Consider the following 17,343-nt stretch of genomic DNA (forward strand, 5'->3'; position numbering starts at 1 on the left):
CTACTACTACTACTACTACTACTACTACTACTACTACTACTACTACTGCTATACTATTACTACTACTGCTACTACTACTATTACTACTACTATATTATTACTACTACTACTACTACTACTACTTTACTATTACTATGCTATTACTACTACGCTACGCTTCGTGCACGTGCGCATACACATGTATACATAATGTATGTAGATATCGTAGATATGCGTACATATATATATATATATATATAGTTATATACGTAATCTCCAGGAAAATGTCAATATTTATAATTAATTTAAGGCTTGAGTTCAAACAAGACTGCCAAAATACCAATAACACGACCAACTGCTATGCATACACCATATAATGTTGTTGCTGTTTCTGCATATCCTCGAGCTTTTGGTTTCATAAATTAATGAAACGCCCCGCGTTTTGTCATCGTTACCGCCGCCGCGTCGTTCATAATACATCGCAATATTGTTAATTACGTCTTATTATAACGATACCGCGTGAAGGCATCATCTATTTGAACACTATTTAAATATTTAATAGTACTTACGTGCAAGACTGCACTTCTTAATAAGTATAATTTTTTTGCGCCCAATAACTTCTACGTGGTTTCGCGTCTGTGAAATGTATTCGTCACATTCGTTGTGTGCGTTGATGATATAGAAAATACAAACGATTACATTATATAAGCACTGTGCACGCATAAAAAAGCAAATGCATCTATGCGCGTGTAATTATTTTTAATTGAAGTAAACTATCTTTGCATTACCATCCTGGTACCCTAATCCTCTTTGTCGTCATTCCCATACTGATTATTTACTCACATAATTTTTATAAGCATTTCGTTTACAAGCATTTCGCATTTTTTTGTTTTCGATTAACGCGAGCAATAAAAAGACAAAAATGAATTTTTTTTAATAGTCTAGACGTCGTGACATCCCACTAACGAAATAATTGTGTTTTTTAATTTTTAAGCTATTTTCCCCCCCATACACATCAGAGGACATGTATACCTACGGATACGAGAGAGTAATAATCATATGCACAACTAGAGCTTAAATGTTGATAGGGTTAAAAGTTAGAAAATACCAAATAGAAATACAGGGACTAGGCTGTCGCACTCCCATTTTAATAATTTCCTTACAGGTACCTACAATATTTCACTAATCACTATTATGGGTTTACATTTTTTTTCGGACTAGGCCTCATTATTTAACATCATTGAGGTATCATAGATAGATAGTATAAACTTAGTTGAAAATACCAAATAGAAAATCCAATATTACACTTAAAGATCTAAATAATTAGTCTGTGATTTCATTGAAAACCCAAATTTTTAAACTAAAAGATTATTTCGTGTGTTGAGTAAAATTATCTCAAGCATGAAAAAAAAAATTCAGCTGATCATTATTTTTCATTTGTTTGGGCTATGAATATATTCAGGGGAGTTAAATAATACCCCCTAAAATCCCCCCCTAGATGATTAAATGATATATTCAAATCAATACATAATAATTATTGTAACGCCTTATACACTAGTACCGCGACCGCGTACTGTACCGCGCGTATGTTTATGATCATCCGTCGCTTTTAACACAATAAATTATAATCGGTGGCGTTTTCACCAACCGTACGGACGACCTCTGTGCACGAGGCGCACGCGCCCTTCGACGTCGTGTAACCATACCCCCCCCCCCCCAACACCTCCCGTGCAACACACGGGTAAATTGGCCGTCGTGTTATTTTCGTTCGGTTCAAAGGTCGTCCGGACAGGGAATAGACGCAAATAGAAACATACGGGCATAATATATGTATACGGTCGGGAAACGTACTGTACGCGCGCTACAACCGTACACCATTTTTTTTTTTTTTTTTTTGTTTATTGAATCATAATATAAGTACACATTACAAATTTTTACATACAGAATTACAATGATTATCTATCTCTTATAAGCGATGCTTGTGTTAGAGATAGAGAGTATTTAAATTAAATTTAGACGGTGAAAAACCATTTTATCAAGTATACCATGATATAATATACCTGGTATACCGTGAACGCGGTAATATATTTATATATATATATGTATTTATTTATGAATGCGCGTGCAAAAGACGCCGCGACCTATTAGTCGGGTCGAACCTAACAGTCGGAGCAAGACCCGAAAATTTAACTGCCAACTTTCGCAACGCTTTCCGCGCCCGTCCATTGTGCGCCGCGGCCGCGTGCGGAAACAATCGAATTCTAGGAGACGGCGGCTTTGGACGCGATCGGTCGGCGGCGCGGGCGAATGGTGGCGGAGCAGCGGCGACCTCCCTCGCCCGCGCCCGCGTAACGCACTCGATACGGTCGAGCGGGCCAACGGCAGTGCACACGCACACACAAAACTCACGCGCACACGCGCACGCAACCGCGTATACAGGGACATCAATACCCCGGAACGCGTGCGTGTGCGCGCGTACACGTTATACATATACGTACGTAGTTTTGTGTGTATACGTGTGGGAAAGCCCTACTCGCAGTGGTACTTTATTAATGAGCCTACTGCCGGAGCTGCATACGACCGCGACACGTCTTCTGTGCGTGTGCATACGTACGTGTAAGAGTCACCCGATGCGTGTGTGTGTGTACGACATTACGGACACCTTTTTCTTCTTCTTTTTTTATCGCGTATATACACGTCGTCGTCCATGTTTTTTTCGTACTACTATCCGTCGAAATTAAATTTCTTCCCGTTCAATTTATCGGTGCTCCGCGAAAAACGCGCGTTTCCGCTCGTAAAACTCCGCGCGACATTTCTGTTTAACCGTTAAACCGTGTTTTTTCCCTTTTTTTTTTTTTTTTTTACGCCCGCGTTTTAAATATCTGCAGGACGGCCACGCGTGCAATACCATTACCTACACTATATATGTACATCACCGTAGTAACGCAGTTTCAAATCTTCACCTACCAGTGCAATGCGATGATGATTATTAGCCGTCGCACCACAATTTTATAACTCTAGCTGAATTGCCCCGGCTAGCTTAGCTATATGTTGGGTTAGGTTTCTATAGGCAAGTAAAAAATAAATAAATTATAATCGTTGTTTTCCTTATTATTTCAACCCAGGCTTAGGACTGTTTGCAAGTTTCTCTTGCCGGTATGGTTTTTTAAACTTTTGAACTTTTTAGCTTTTTTTTTTTAGCTGCTCAGCCTAATCAATCGTTTTAACATAACCAGGCGATTGTGTTTTTTTTACCGCGCTGCGCCGTGGTGGGACATTGAAAAATAATTAAAGATGATTAGTCTAAAACCTACATCAAAAATTACAAATCGTCTCGAGAGCTTGTACTATAAAGCCGTAATAAATTGTTAAAACTTGACGCATTCGATGGTACAAAGATCGGAGTTCTTGCTAATATTATCGAGTCCCCGCTGTACTTCAAAGTGATTTAATTATGAACGTGTAGCATATATATTGGCACACCAATCCGTGTAAAACAAACGCTCTTGTGCCCCGCTGGGTATTTAAAAGAAAAGAAAATTAACCCCTACGCGGGTCATTGAACTTTTTTTATACTCGTTGAGAAAAAATAACAAATTTCTGATCACGTTCTGTTATGCAAAATACTGAACACCGGTAGTCGGTCAAATGAACTGTACACCTATGGTGTTGGCGCGCGCACGCGTGTGTGTGTTTAGTATTCATGGATCGTTTCTCCACCTCGTCACCGCGCGCAAATGGCCCCGCTTATGTACCGCGTGTATAAATCTGTGTGTAAAAACTTTGCTCCGGAAAAAAGTAATCTTTAACAAAATCTTTAAAAAAAAATCGCGTTTCGTTTTGTGACACTTAAAAAAAAGTGTTTTACGCTAAAATAATAGTTTTTTCTTGTCTATTTTGTTGAGCTTTTAAATGTACTGTTTAACAATATCAATAAATATTGATATGTTACATTTATAGAAATCACTGGTATCATTTTAAAAATAAATAAATAATTATAACATTTTAACATTAGAAACTGTATATAATACTTAGGTTTGGCACGTCTCGATTGTTTTAAAAACGAAAATGTACATATTAAAGTTGTTTTCCATACTGTATAGAGCTTTTCATTTTTCAAATCGCGTATTCATTTAAAATATTTTATTGAAAAATTTTAAATTCCTTAAGGACAATTAACCAGCGAAATGTCATACCCAATAAATGATCTTCGTAACATTTTCTTTAGAAAAATAATATATATATATATATATATATATACATTCGTATACATACACCTATAAATGCAGACGAAGGGGTTCAACCATGTATACATGAATAACGAGTTGGACGTAAATACATATATAATATTATAATAATGTACAACGATACGGTCGTTGTAGGAGAGACGCTGCTGTATGATTTACTGCTTCGGTAGGCTGGTGTACATGCGGCGGCACGCGTGTCTTTTCAAAAACAACCTCCGGTTCTTGCATCGCCGTCGCATCGGTCGGATTCAATTAGGGTTTGAAAACATATTGAGGACGCGTAAATAATACACATTATACATTACACATATGGGTCTCCATCGTTTGTATTACACGCTTATTACGTACGTAATACTTGTACACGAATTATTTTACATTTAAGACCGGTAATATATGTACGGGTATCATACGTTTATAAATACATACGGTACTCTACCAAATAAGACCCTGTAGGGTCTGACCGGGAACTGCTAACGATCATGTTTTTGAGATATACCATAAACTTTGGAGCTCCGCCGCAGGATTGTTACGTTAACGGTTTAATATCTTAAGAGAAAAAAAAATGTAGTCAAGTACGCCGTGTCTATCTTTCGAGGTTTTAGAAGAAAAAAACGAAGAAACCGCGAGCAAGGACTAACCCCGCTATAAGGTAAGTACGCATAAGGTGAATGCGTATATATATATATATATATATATATATATATATATATATATATATATATATATATATTATATGAGATAAGAAAAGGAGGGTTAGATGTGCAGACGTCAGCTGCGGCTGGTTTTCTCGACGTTATTAGACGGCGGCGGCGACGTTATTCGACTATATACATATTGTGTGTAATGTATATACATGACGTATATACCGGACGAGGCTTACCCCATTTTTTCTTTTCCCCGGCAATCGAATATTATTATTTTTCTTTGTACCGCATTGTGTTCGTATATAAGGGAATGAGCATGTTGCAGGGTCAGCAAACGCTGTTCATACCTGAACTGTAAGCTGCTAGATTTTTACGGGTTATGGAATATTTTTTTGTACTGCTCTTACTATATATATATTAATCAAACTTAACTTTCGCGAATTATATTAAAGTGTACGATTGAGCCGTATGCATTCGCTAGATTTTTTTACTTGGCATCAGGAAAATAATCATATATCACAATAATCACATATAATTTGCATTAAAAATGGATTTTGATCTTCATCTTCTGTTAGGAATTTATTGAAGTTACCAATCAATTTAATTCCACATTCAGCAGCGTCATTTACAACTTTCATGTTGCTAAGTTTCTTTATCCCTTTTTGATAATTTAAATTTACATGCCACTCTTTAGGGACTTGATCCAAAAAGTCAGTTGAAATCTTAAATCTTTGAAATAATATCATTGATAAATTGTTTATAAAATCGTAAATATATTAATTTTTTATAGAATATACTTTCTTCAATGAAATAATATATCGTATTTGAAAATTTTCAATTAAATCATTAATATTTTAAAAGGATTTTACCATTTTTATTTCGACTTCTACTGGTATGTTCTAGTTAAAAAATACGAAGGTTGTTGTTTCAGAATTATAGTACTACAAATGGCCGGAAAATTTTAACTTTTAGACCTGAGGTTATACTATTTTTTTTTTCACACAAAATGTTTATAAATTATACTGAAATAATATTGAAAAATTGTTACGCAGTATATGAAATATTTTTATTTTATTTTTTTCTATCGAGAAATATATTTTCGTAAAAACATATTATAACACAATTTTCAGGAAAAATTATATTCTATCATAAAATTACTACGCATTTTTATGCTAATTACTATAATTTTAGATTTAAAATCAAAAGACCATAAAATTAGACTCTTAAACTATTTTAAACTCATTTGAGGCACATGAAGGGGTTAAGATATCAGAACAAAACTCAACCAACATTTTTTTTCATGGTTATGAACAAAATTGAGTGGTAGCAAATCAAAAATATTAATTTTTTTTCAAAGTCAATGACTAAGGACTACCCTAATATATATATATATATATATATATACGAGTATATATGTATATCGATAATATCGATAGTTGTTCATTAGCAATAATGCCTTTAATCATTATAAGCAATAGCTATTTTGAGAAGAGAATATTGCGATTACCTAATCATTACATGCAATTACTAAAAGTGGTAATCAGCGTGATCAATATTTAAAATATGTTGGAATTATATAGTGATTGGTTGGATACTAAATCTTTATTAGATTCTATGAATGATATATTTATGTAATAAACAACAATTAATTTCGATTTTTTTCCATCATAAGTTCAATCGTCTTAGCACTTTGAGATGTATTTTTTTTTAGCAGCTCGACAAGCATAATGATGATATTTATATAAATTTTATTTCGCAGTTGCATTTTTGAAACCCTCAAATTCCAGTAATAGTTACTATTGTGACTTTAATTTTCCCGAAGAGTAATTTAATTTATATTAACTGACTGTATTGTGCTTTCTAATTTAAAATTTGAATTAATATATTTTAAAATAAATTAAAATTATTTTAAACACTTATGCGTAATGTACAACATACAAAGCATTAATGCGTCCATATTCGACATACGGTGAATAAAAATCGGTACTTTTCTACTAGGTGTTTCGTAATATAAACTATAATTATTGAAAATAATGACAATCATTCGCCTTTAAAATGTTAATAATTATAAAAATAATTTAGTGAGAATCTGAACGTTAAATATTGAATTTGACAGTCAATTATACGATGATACCACACGTTTAACCGTTCCCATATTATTTAATTTATGAAAACATGGGTAATGTATGGGGTGGTTTGGTACTATCCTCTATATACTAAATTTTAATACTTCTATAGTATATAATTCTGAAACTACTGATATGATGTCGAAATGTACAAAATACTATAAAATATAAAAAAACCAAAACTGGGATTTCGTCTAATTTTGGAAAAATACACAATAACAATTCATTATTACGCCCATTATTGATTTTAATAAAATAATAGTAATAATTTCTATTTTATTTTTGCTGTTTATATTTAATATTAATGCATCAATTTTATAGTTTTATATCATTGTATTTTTGTATATACATTTAAATATATTATACAGTTAATATAAAACTTATATTGATATTTTAATTTTAATATTTACAAATAAATTAAATAATTAACAATGTAAAGGTATCAGAATTATACAAATTAATTATTAATTTAAAAATTATTCCTAATATAATTCCTTGATTTTTCATTTGTATAGAATTTTATTCTGTAAACAAAAATTATTCTTTGTAGGACGCAAAAATATACTAATTAATTTCTTCAACCACAGAATAGAGACCGAATGTAATTTCTACATTGTATGATGAACAGAACACTAATTTAATTTTAAAAAGGAACTTTTCAAGCCCTGCAGTGTGCGTGTATACCCGGTAGACGATGAGTGTTTTTTTATACGTCTACTGAAATTGTTTTACAGTCACGTTTTTTTTTCACGATCTCGAATAAAAACTATTCACCACTGCGTATTTTATTTTGCTTTTTCGTGACAAAGGTCACAAAAACAACCAGATATACCTTTCTACCATAGTGCACTTACTTATTAATAACATGCCGCGCTCCGGATTGTTTTGAAATATTTATTATTGACGGTATAAAGCTGTCATGAAGGTCGAAAAATACATTTTTCAAATGTTCTAATAAGTCAATTTATTATATATATAATATTAATGAAGAGCTAAATTCGATATTTTTCTTTTAAATGTATATACGAAGAGTACTTCTCCGTACATCATTTTTTTATGTATATCAATCTTTATCATATTAGTTATATGTATTTTATAATAAGTAACATCAATATTTCCACAAGTAATTAATTGTAGTTTCCTCACGGTAAGTTGAACATTTTCCATACAATGAAAATAAATATGTTATAGTTAATCGCCAAAAAAAAAAAAAAAATACGTTGTTTTCATTAGTAGTTACATACATTTTTTGTGATGTTAAAATATAGTAACTAAAATTTAATTTTATAAATATCAGTGATCAATAATCCAAATGATGATAAGGCTCCTAGGATGTGTATTAATAATTTATACATATTTATCATGAATAAATGAAATAGAGTCGCGTAAATCCGAACGCACTAGAAAATTATCTCATCACGATATTTTAATACGAGTATGTACCTACTCGTATATGCAGTGGCGTGGCGAACTCAAAAATTTTCAGAGGCAAGTATATTTTGTCGATACCCCCCCCCCCCCCCAAAAAACTGAGAGGCGGTCGCCTCTCGATTACCCACATTGCCATTTCATTGCCTATAAGTTTTTAAAAAATAACTCAATATTTTAAATGAATATGTAGATGTGTAATTTTATATACAATACATCATAATAATAACTTCAATTTAATTCATTAGATTTTAGATAAAAATAAATTTCAAAATTTATATTGCAAAAAAGTTGATTTTTTTTAAAATCATATTCAATTCGAATGACCCCTTCTTCCAATCTCGTTTGGATTATGGACGGGTCTATTTTCCTCCGAAAACGAAATACCGTTTTCCTCCACTTTTCATTTTTCTCCAAAAAATAAAATAATAAAATCGTCAATCGTTAATCTGTATCATCAAAATTTGAACAGTTAGCAGAACTTAGTTCCTTAATTATTACTTTTTTTGGTCGCGATAATAAACCATCAATTGCTTTCGCTTACATGCATTATTCACTATTTATTAGTTAATTTTTTTTTTTTGGTGGTGGTAAATGATTATGTACATTTTTGTGTAGTTCATCGGCTACTATTTCTTCAATTTTATTTATGTATATAACTACTTGAAAAGTAATAAAACAACATAGCCAACATGATAATCCAGATTCTGATTTTAATTTATACGCTAAAAAATATTTGTAACTATTATGAATTATCAAAGGTTTTCCTCGAGAACTTTCCATAAACGTCGCTTTTTCAGACGTTAAAAATTAAAATTTGATAAATTCATAGAAACTATAAAACACGCTATAGACACTATTCGACGTACAGTAAGCTACTAAAAATATCGTCTTATTGATACGAGTATATCGTATATTTGTGTGTCTGTCTCACTCAATGAGTGTAATCATAATAATCAGTGATAAATTATAATACATATTATAACAATATAAGTATATACGTATATGCCCATATGTTATATGTATGTATCTTTATTAATCGTAATCAAAGTTACAATATTACTCGTAAGTTATCGACTGTTATAAACTGCGAGTGCTGTCTGACACTTAAACTAGCTTTTTTCCCTAGCCCTAGATTAGAACACGACCAGAATTTAATCAACAGATACCCGCAAAATGTGATCCTTCAACACTGGCTAAAATATTGGAGGATAATAGACATAATTTTAGTCAAAATTAATGTGGAGGAAATTGGAAACCAACCCTTTTTTTTTGGAAGAAAATGAACAGTGGAGGAAAACGGTATCTCGTTTTTTGGAGGAAAATGGTTACGGCCTGGGTTATTAAGATCCTATTGTATACATAATTGACATATTAACTAATATACCTATTATAAGATATTATATTTTATATAATTTAAGAAAAATGAATTGTTTCCCATTATATGTATATATGAGTGGAACCAATGTCCCGTGAAAACAACTCTTATAGCGGGTTATAATTCTATTACAATATTATAACTCTATTATAACTCTTACAACTCTTACACACTGGAACATTTAGATATAAGCTAGCAATATATTTATTTTAATTCATACTATTTATAAAAAAAAAAAAATTACAAATTAATTTTATGAAACCTAGGAACATATTTAGTGAATCAGATTTATTAAACAATTTTTTCCCTACATACATTAATCTAATGATTTCATTTTTATGGCCAACTCTGTCCATGCATCGAATTTTGTAAATTTATTGTAATGTTTTGGACTTTTGGGAACCATAGTAAAAGTTTATATTTGTAGCATTCAATGAGATCTAATACCCTTTCATTGTTACAATCAATTTTTTTAAGTTTAAATTAAATCAATACAAATAAAACAATTTTTATAAAAATAAAGTTCAGTAGTAATAAAGCGATTAGATGTACGTATTACAAAATAACGATTTCGATTTTCAAATATACTTCTAACACACTATGTTAAAATAATCAAGGTAAATAAAACCGTGACAAATAGATGGTCGCCAAAAATTGCATATAAATAGGTAATTGCTTACACCTCACATATCTTACATAGATACTAATGGATATCTACGACTAAGTGATACAAATTAGTAATTTGAAATTACGATAAACGATAGTATTCGTAAGTACGTATATATGATACTACATGTATGTATTACATCAATGCCCAACATTTTTGATTTTTCGTATATTAAATACTATATTTTAAATATATGTTTGTAACCTGTAGCCAGTTAAGGATGAGCCTATACTTTTGAAAATGTATTTAAACGTATTTTTTTATTACGTATAAATTACGTATTATTTTCTTTAATCAGTATTAATCGATTCTATCGCTGTTTGTTTTTGATGAAACTGTTTTCATACCGCCAACAAATTTCGAAATACAAGGCTTACTAATTTATATTGCACGAAGCGCGTGGTAGTTGATAATACACACAATTTTAGACCCTAGAATTTATATCACATGCACTCGTACGATTGGTTTGGCCGGTTTTATCCGTGCGTCGGACAGCAGGTTTTATATTATATACCTTCGAGGTGCTATTGTGGTTGTATTATATTATATTACGGCGGAAAACGCGCATAATCCGTCCGCCAGGATAATTCTATGGGCCGCGTACGTACCCCTCGGGTTGGGTACCTACCTACCTACCTACCAACAGCAGCAGCTGCCGCCACCGTAATGTATATACGCGCCCTCGTCCCGCTACCACGCCGCTGAGATAAATCACCACTACCACGTTACCTGCATTTTTTACCTGAAACAAAACGAAAACAAACGCGCCAGATTACATATAAAAAAAATATACACCGTCGTCGTCGCGCTTGCCAGATTTATCACCTCTCCGTTCCGCGTCCGTTTTTCGAAATTAAAAATTCAATTCAGATACGTAACTCTGGACGTTCTTGTGCTGTGTGTAATATATACATTTACAATAATATCCCTCATCCTGAAGACACCGGAAACGTCGCATTATATATTTCACACGTAACGACGACGAACACCAACAAAATATATCGCTGCGAACAAAAATAAATACAACTCTAAACCTTTATAATATATCGTTATTATTCACGGACGTTGTCGTGTTATTGATTGTTAGTTTACGAAAGTGCGATCATTATTCAACCGCATTTTTCAGCCAAACGATTTAACTACAGTGGCGCATTTATATTGCATTATATCCTGCATCCAGGAACATCATTCTATCTTTCCCACCCACCATCATGTTAAATTTGTGCACAACAAATGTACGACATCAAATTATTATTACTTATCAATACTTATCTTCTTTAAAATATTAGTTATACCTTTACAAGACTAATATTAATCAGTACTTGCATAATATAACGATATCTTTTTTTCTTATATATTCCCTATAAAAATCGCTGCCAGATTTAATAATAAAAAAATCGCAATCACTACTTTAGGATAAAAAATTATAAGAAATCAGAAATGGTTACAAAAAAATGTGAACTACCCATTTATATTATACACATAATAAATATTATATGAATGATATATAATTTTACTTTACAATTTTTAATAGGTCTTGCTTTATTACAGTAAATAACTACGAATAGTAAATACTATAGTAAATAACTATATTAATTGGCTGTAAACATAGTGTTTTTAAAATGGTAAGCGTGATTATAAAAATGTTTTATATTTAACTTTACATGCTAGATATTCAACATTAAATTCAACCGAATTTTATTATTTTGTTATAATTTTTATTTTACTGTACCTCTGAAATTACGTGCCTGTATAATAAATACATAAATCAATAATACATGGCATACATCGTAACGTAAAAAAAAAAAAACATTAATAACCTTCAAAAGTATTTTTTTATTGAAACTTTGTAATTTCACCACCGTTTGTTTCTACTAATACAAAAAAAATGGTATACATTTAATTGTAGAACAAAATATTTAACAATAAAATGAATTACTTAATTAATAATTTTAAATTGACAAACCAGCCTTGAAGATAAAAAATATTACTTGGATCAAGGAATTTCGAAAATAGTATTGAGAATATTTTGAGATTTTAAGAAATTAAAAAGAAGTGAATGATTGAAGAGCAGATACAAATAATGTGGGAAAGATTATATGCCATTTTTACGGAATGTTTGGTGCAAAAAGGAGAATCATAATAAAGTCAATTTATATCTCTAAACAAAAAACACTATTTGTAACGCTCAATACATTGTGTGTATTATTATTTCTTCAATTTCCAAATCGTTATAATTAAATCAGTTAACGTCACATTTTGAAATTTTAAAAAATTATTGTTATTATTTATGAAATCATTCATTTTGACGAAAATCAAATTTTTAATCATTAAAAATTTATAAAGGGTCGATTTTTAAAATGTGTTAATGGCTTTTAAAAGTAAAAATGTAATTAGAAGCTTTCATCATTATTCACAGGTCTTCAAATTAAAATTTAAAAGTTTATGAAATAAAAACAATAAATTGTTAGTGTACTAAAAGCCCTAAAGTATGGAAAATAAATTTGAAAACTGTTTATATTTACTATAGTCTATACAATATATAAATAAATAATTGATCGATTTATAAATATTTAAATGGAAATAAATTTGTCCAAACAAACTGTCTCGGATCACATGCTTCAGAATTAAGTATTAAGGGAAAAGAATTATTTTGGACAATCCTTAGATCAAAACAAATAAATATCGCTACAGTTATTTAATTTAATTGTAATTGGAAAGATGTATTTGTAAAATATTACAGTGTATTTCTTGTAGTTAAATCTAAATTGTAGTAATGTAGTAGAAAAATCGGGATTTTCGGAATTCGAAATTCAAAAATCCTAAAGTAACAACAAATTAACAATACATATCTTACTTACATAAAATGTAATATATTTTATTAAGTTTATATAATTATTTAAATTTTAAAAATAAGATGGTTTAATATACATTGATTGTCACTAGAATAAGTTAACTAGGTGTTTGATATATTAGTTAGTATATAGTGAAATAGTTTAGGTGTTGTACAAAAAATGTAATATTCTGATTAATTTGAAAAAACCGAAATTTGGATTCTAAAGTCCAAAAATTTAAAATTTGAATTTCAAAATCCGAATTTATGATTTCAAAATCTGAAAATCTGGATTTTTCGAATTTTCGGATAATCCGGATTTATTTCACATTACTAATTTCTTTACAAAACTAATTTGGAACATCCATACAAACAAAAAATTCGTACAAGGCAATACTAGGATGAAAATAATACTCTAGTCAATTTTTTCTTCTTCTTAGCTAACACTTCAAATTAAATTATCTCTCCTACTGTACACTTTAATAATGTGGTTGGTCGCTAATATCCTATACCTAACTTGCCTTGGCGTTTGCTTCATCCATTAAAATAAATAAAATCTAAATTTTTCAAAATCAATTTCTTAGAATATACTTTAGAGAACAGTAGTTCATGAGAAATCGCCAAGTACACAATGACTCAAGAATACCCCTTATAAATATTAGCATCAAAACACAATTTAAAAATGTTTACGTTTAACTAAAAGACTCGGACGGAGCCTCTAATTACAATCCAGGGAAAATACCTCCAACCAACGAATATGGTTTCGAATACCGCAGGATATTATCTGGACGGATAATCGTAACGAATCACTAAATGAAATTTAATCTTTAACATAAAATACATTAATATAATTAAATATTAATTATTAATTAATAAAGTTTTTAAAATTGTTTTAATAGCACTTGGTGGACTGAAACATTTTGTAATTTAAATAAATAAAAAAAAACCAACGAATCGTTTCATCACAATAACTGACATTTGTTAGTTGCTAATTTCAAATTTTCTATTTCCTTGTACATTGATACTTAAATTACGCCTGTTATTCATACAAAAAAAATAAACTCAACCTAACCGCACTAACTTAATACCATTTACGTGCCAGCAGAATTGTAGTATTGCCACAATACCTACAAAGCAAATTAGCAAATATCTGCTGAAATGTTGTAATGCTACATATTAACTAAATACCGTAATGATACGTAAAATATTTACAAAGCATACCCATACATGTATTTATTGTTATATATTTATAGTTTTAATAATTGTGTATAAAATCATATATAAATATATATAGTTTTCATAATGCTTATGACTCATAAATTAAAAATCAATGGTTAACAGTAAAATGTGAAGTATTATTTTTAATGAGAAAGTGCAACAACCGAACAAAATATGATTTTGATAGTTGTTGTTCTTGTATAGCTTATTAATTTGATATTAGAATCAATTTTTATTATTTAATATTTCTTATTTCTATAATATTAGATACGGAGAATGGCATAGAAAGTTTTAATAGCGCTCAAGGCAAACTTAGAAAAATACGTTCTTTTACAATTAAAATTAATTAAAAATTAAAAAAATACGTTTGAAATACATTTTTATACCTTTTGCGTAAGCACAGTTCGCCATACTCTTGATCGTAAATGAATATTACATAATATAATGTAACGTTTACTGTATATATATATATATATATATATATATGTGTGTATTATGTATAATATGCAATTGAATTAATTTTACTCGTATCTACGTATTTGTAAGATACAAGATGAATACAGGGGCGGATCTAGAAGAATGATATCAGCTGACCCATAATTAATATTTGTTGACAAAATTCGCCTCATTAAGACTTCTTATATTTTTTAAAATTTTTAAAAAGTTGTAGGTTAAAGTTAATACTAGACTGAGGCAAATGTCCCATATACTCCCAGCGACGCCACTGGTTTAATTATATAGTACAGTAAAACATCTTTATACCAGACTCCATGTAAGACGGAATCCTCCATAAAATAATCGTTAATGTATTCAATAATAATTATGAATAAACTATAAATTACATATTTATTATACGAGATGATCACAAACATATTTGTGATTTTTTTTTAATACAATGTATACATTATAATATATAATATATTAAATACAATCTTGTTTCAGCTCTAATAATTGGCATCTTGTAATAGCCTGACCAACAGTTCTCAAACTGTGGATCCGCCCCTGAATGAATACATTGCTGCTTACCCTAGCATTGCTTTGAATACCTAAATAACGTTGTTATATGTAGGTATCCGGTAATAGGTAAATTGTTAACATAATAATTGAAAAAATATTAACTTCATTCCAGCAAATCATTAAATTACCGTCGCACTGATGAGTGATGTATTTCAGGTAATTTACAGGATTTGAAAAACTAAATACTGAATAAGATATATGTGATTAGCACGAGAATTTTGTATGCGGAAGGGTGCAATTAACCCAAATGACAAAATAGTTGTAAATTTTGCTTTTTTAATTATTTATTACATTAAAAAAAAAACATATTTTATACGTATTCCAATAAAGTATATTGAATACACAAATATTGTCATTTTCAACATGAAGGGTTCAAATTTGATAAATCAAAAATATACTATAAAATATATTTATGAAATCTACTTTGCCTGTCACTATATACAAAAAAAACTAATGCGATTGAAATCTTAGAACTTTTTCAGGGAACATATAAAGTATAACCTTTTAATACGTTATAAACCATTACCTAAGTATAAAGAGTCTGTTTAAATGTTTCATTTTTTTAGGAAGAACGAAATGAGATTCATCTAGACCGGTTATACGAGTATATATGTACATAAATATATTTCTGTAGAAATAATTATTTATTTTTCATACTCACGTAAGTCGTAATAAATTTATTTTTATTTTGTGCTGTAAATCATTATGATATTTGTTTATATAAATAAATATTATTTTCATTATATATTTTTACCAAATAATTTTGCTCCATTTATGAGTCCAATAGAATAATGTTCTACGGTTATTCCACGACAATGGCATAATATTCAATACCTAATTACAGGTTAGTTTTATTCCAATTTTTTTTTTTCTGTGTACAGTAAATATATATGTAAAATACTAAAATCAATGCAATAGTAGTACACTCACAACCCAGGCCCACTATTATACAATTAAAAAATATTTCCATTTGTATTATAATGAGAGTATTGCATTCGAAAGTAATAGTAAATAATTATATTTTAAAAATATTTTTAGGTGGCTTGTACTATATTATAAAGTAATATAAAAATATTCAGAATAATTGCTGAACATTAAAAGTGTTATTCTAATTTTAAAATTAGATAAGTGTCAAGTATGCACTTATTAGTATTTATAGTATTTAATTAAATATCAGGTGTATATTTCATTTAAGATTAGATTTCTGCCTAATGAAGTTAAATATCCTTGGGCAGTAGTAATAAAGTGGGTAGTATTGAATACCATAGACGTGTTTACGGAAAGCAAGACTTGAATCTTTATTTTAGATTAATATTTATAAAAAAATGTATATACATCAATTTATAGGTACCTACTTCCGCACTGACAGGAAAATTGGAAAATTCAATAAATGCTTTTTTAAACTGATTAATAGCTGTCCTTAGCTTTCTCTTTTATTATTTTTTATGCAGTCGGTTTTAAATAGAGTGTAAGATATGGCAGTATCAATAATAATATATAAATAATAATAATGTACATGGTATAAATTACTATCACCATTTATAGGATTTTTGCGCTCATACTAAATTTTATGTTATTAATGACCACTAACCTGAATAATAATTTATTTATAAACACAAATAGGTACATTTTTTTTAAAATTAAATATATAAATATAAAAAGAAAATACTAAAAAAATCTTATTCAGAATGCGTATTATATTTCTTTAATGTATTTAGAACAGTATTTAAATACAAAAAAAAAGTATTAAAATACTTATCAAAATATATATATATATATATATATGTATGTGTATATACATTGATA

This window comes from Sipha flava, unplaced genomic scaffold (assembly GCF_003268045.1).
Source record: "Sipha flava isolate LNK unplaced genomic scaffold, YSA_version1 43_pilon_pilon, whole genome shotgun sequence".
Classification (NCBI taxonomy): Eukaryota; Metazoa; Arthropoda; class Insecta; order Hemiptera; family Aphididae; genus Sipha; species Sipha flava.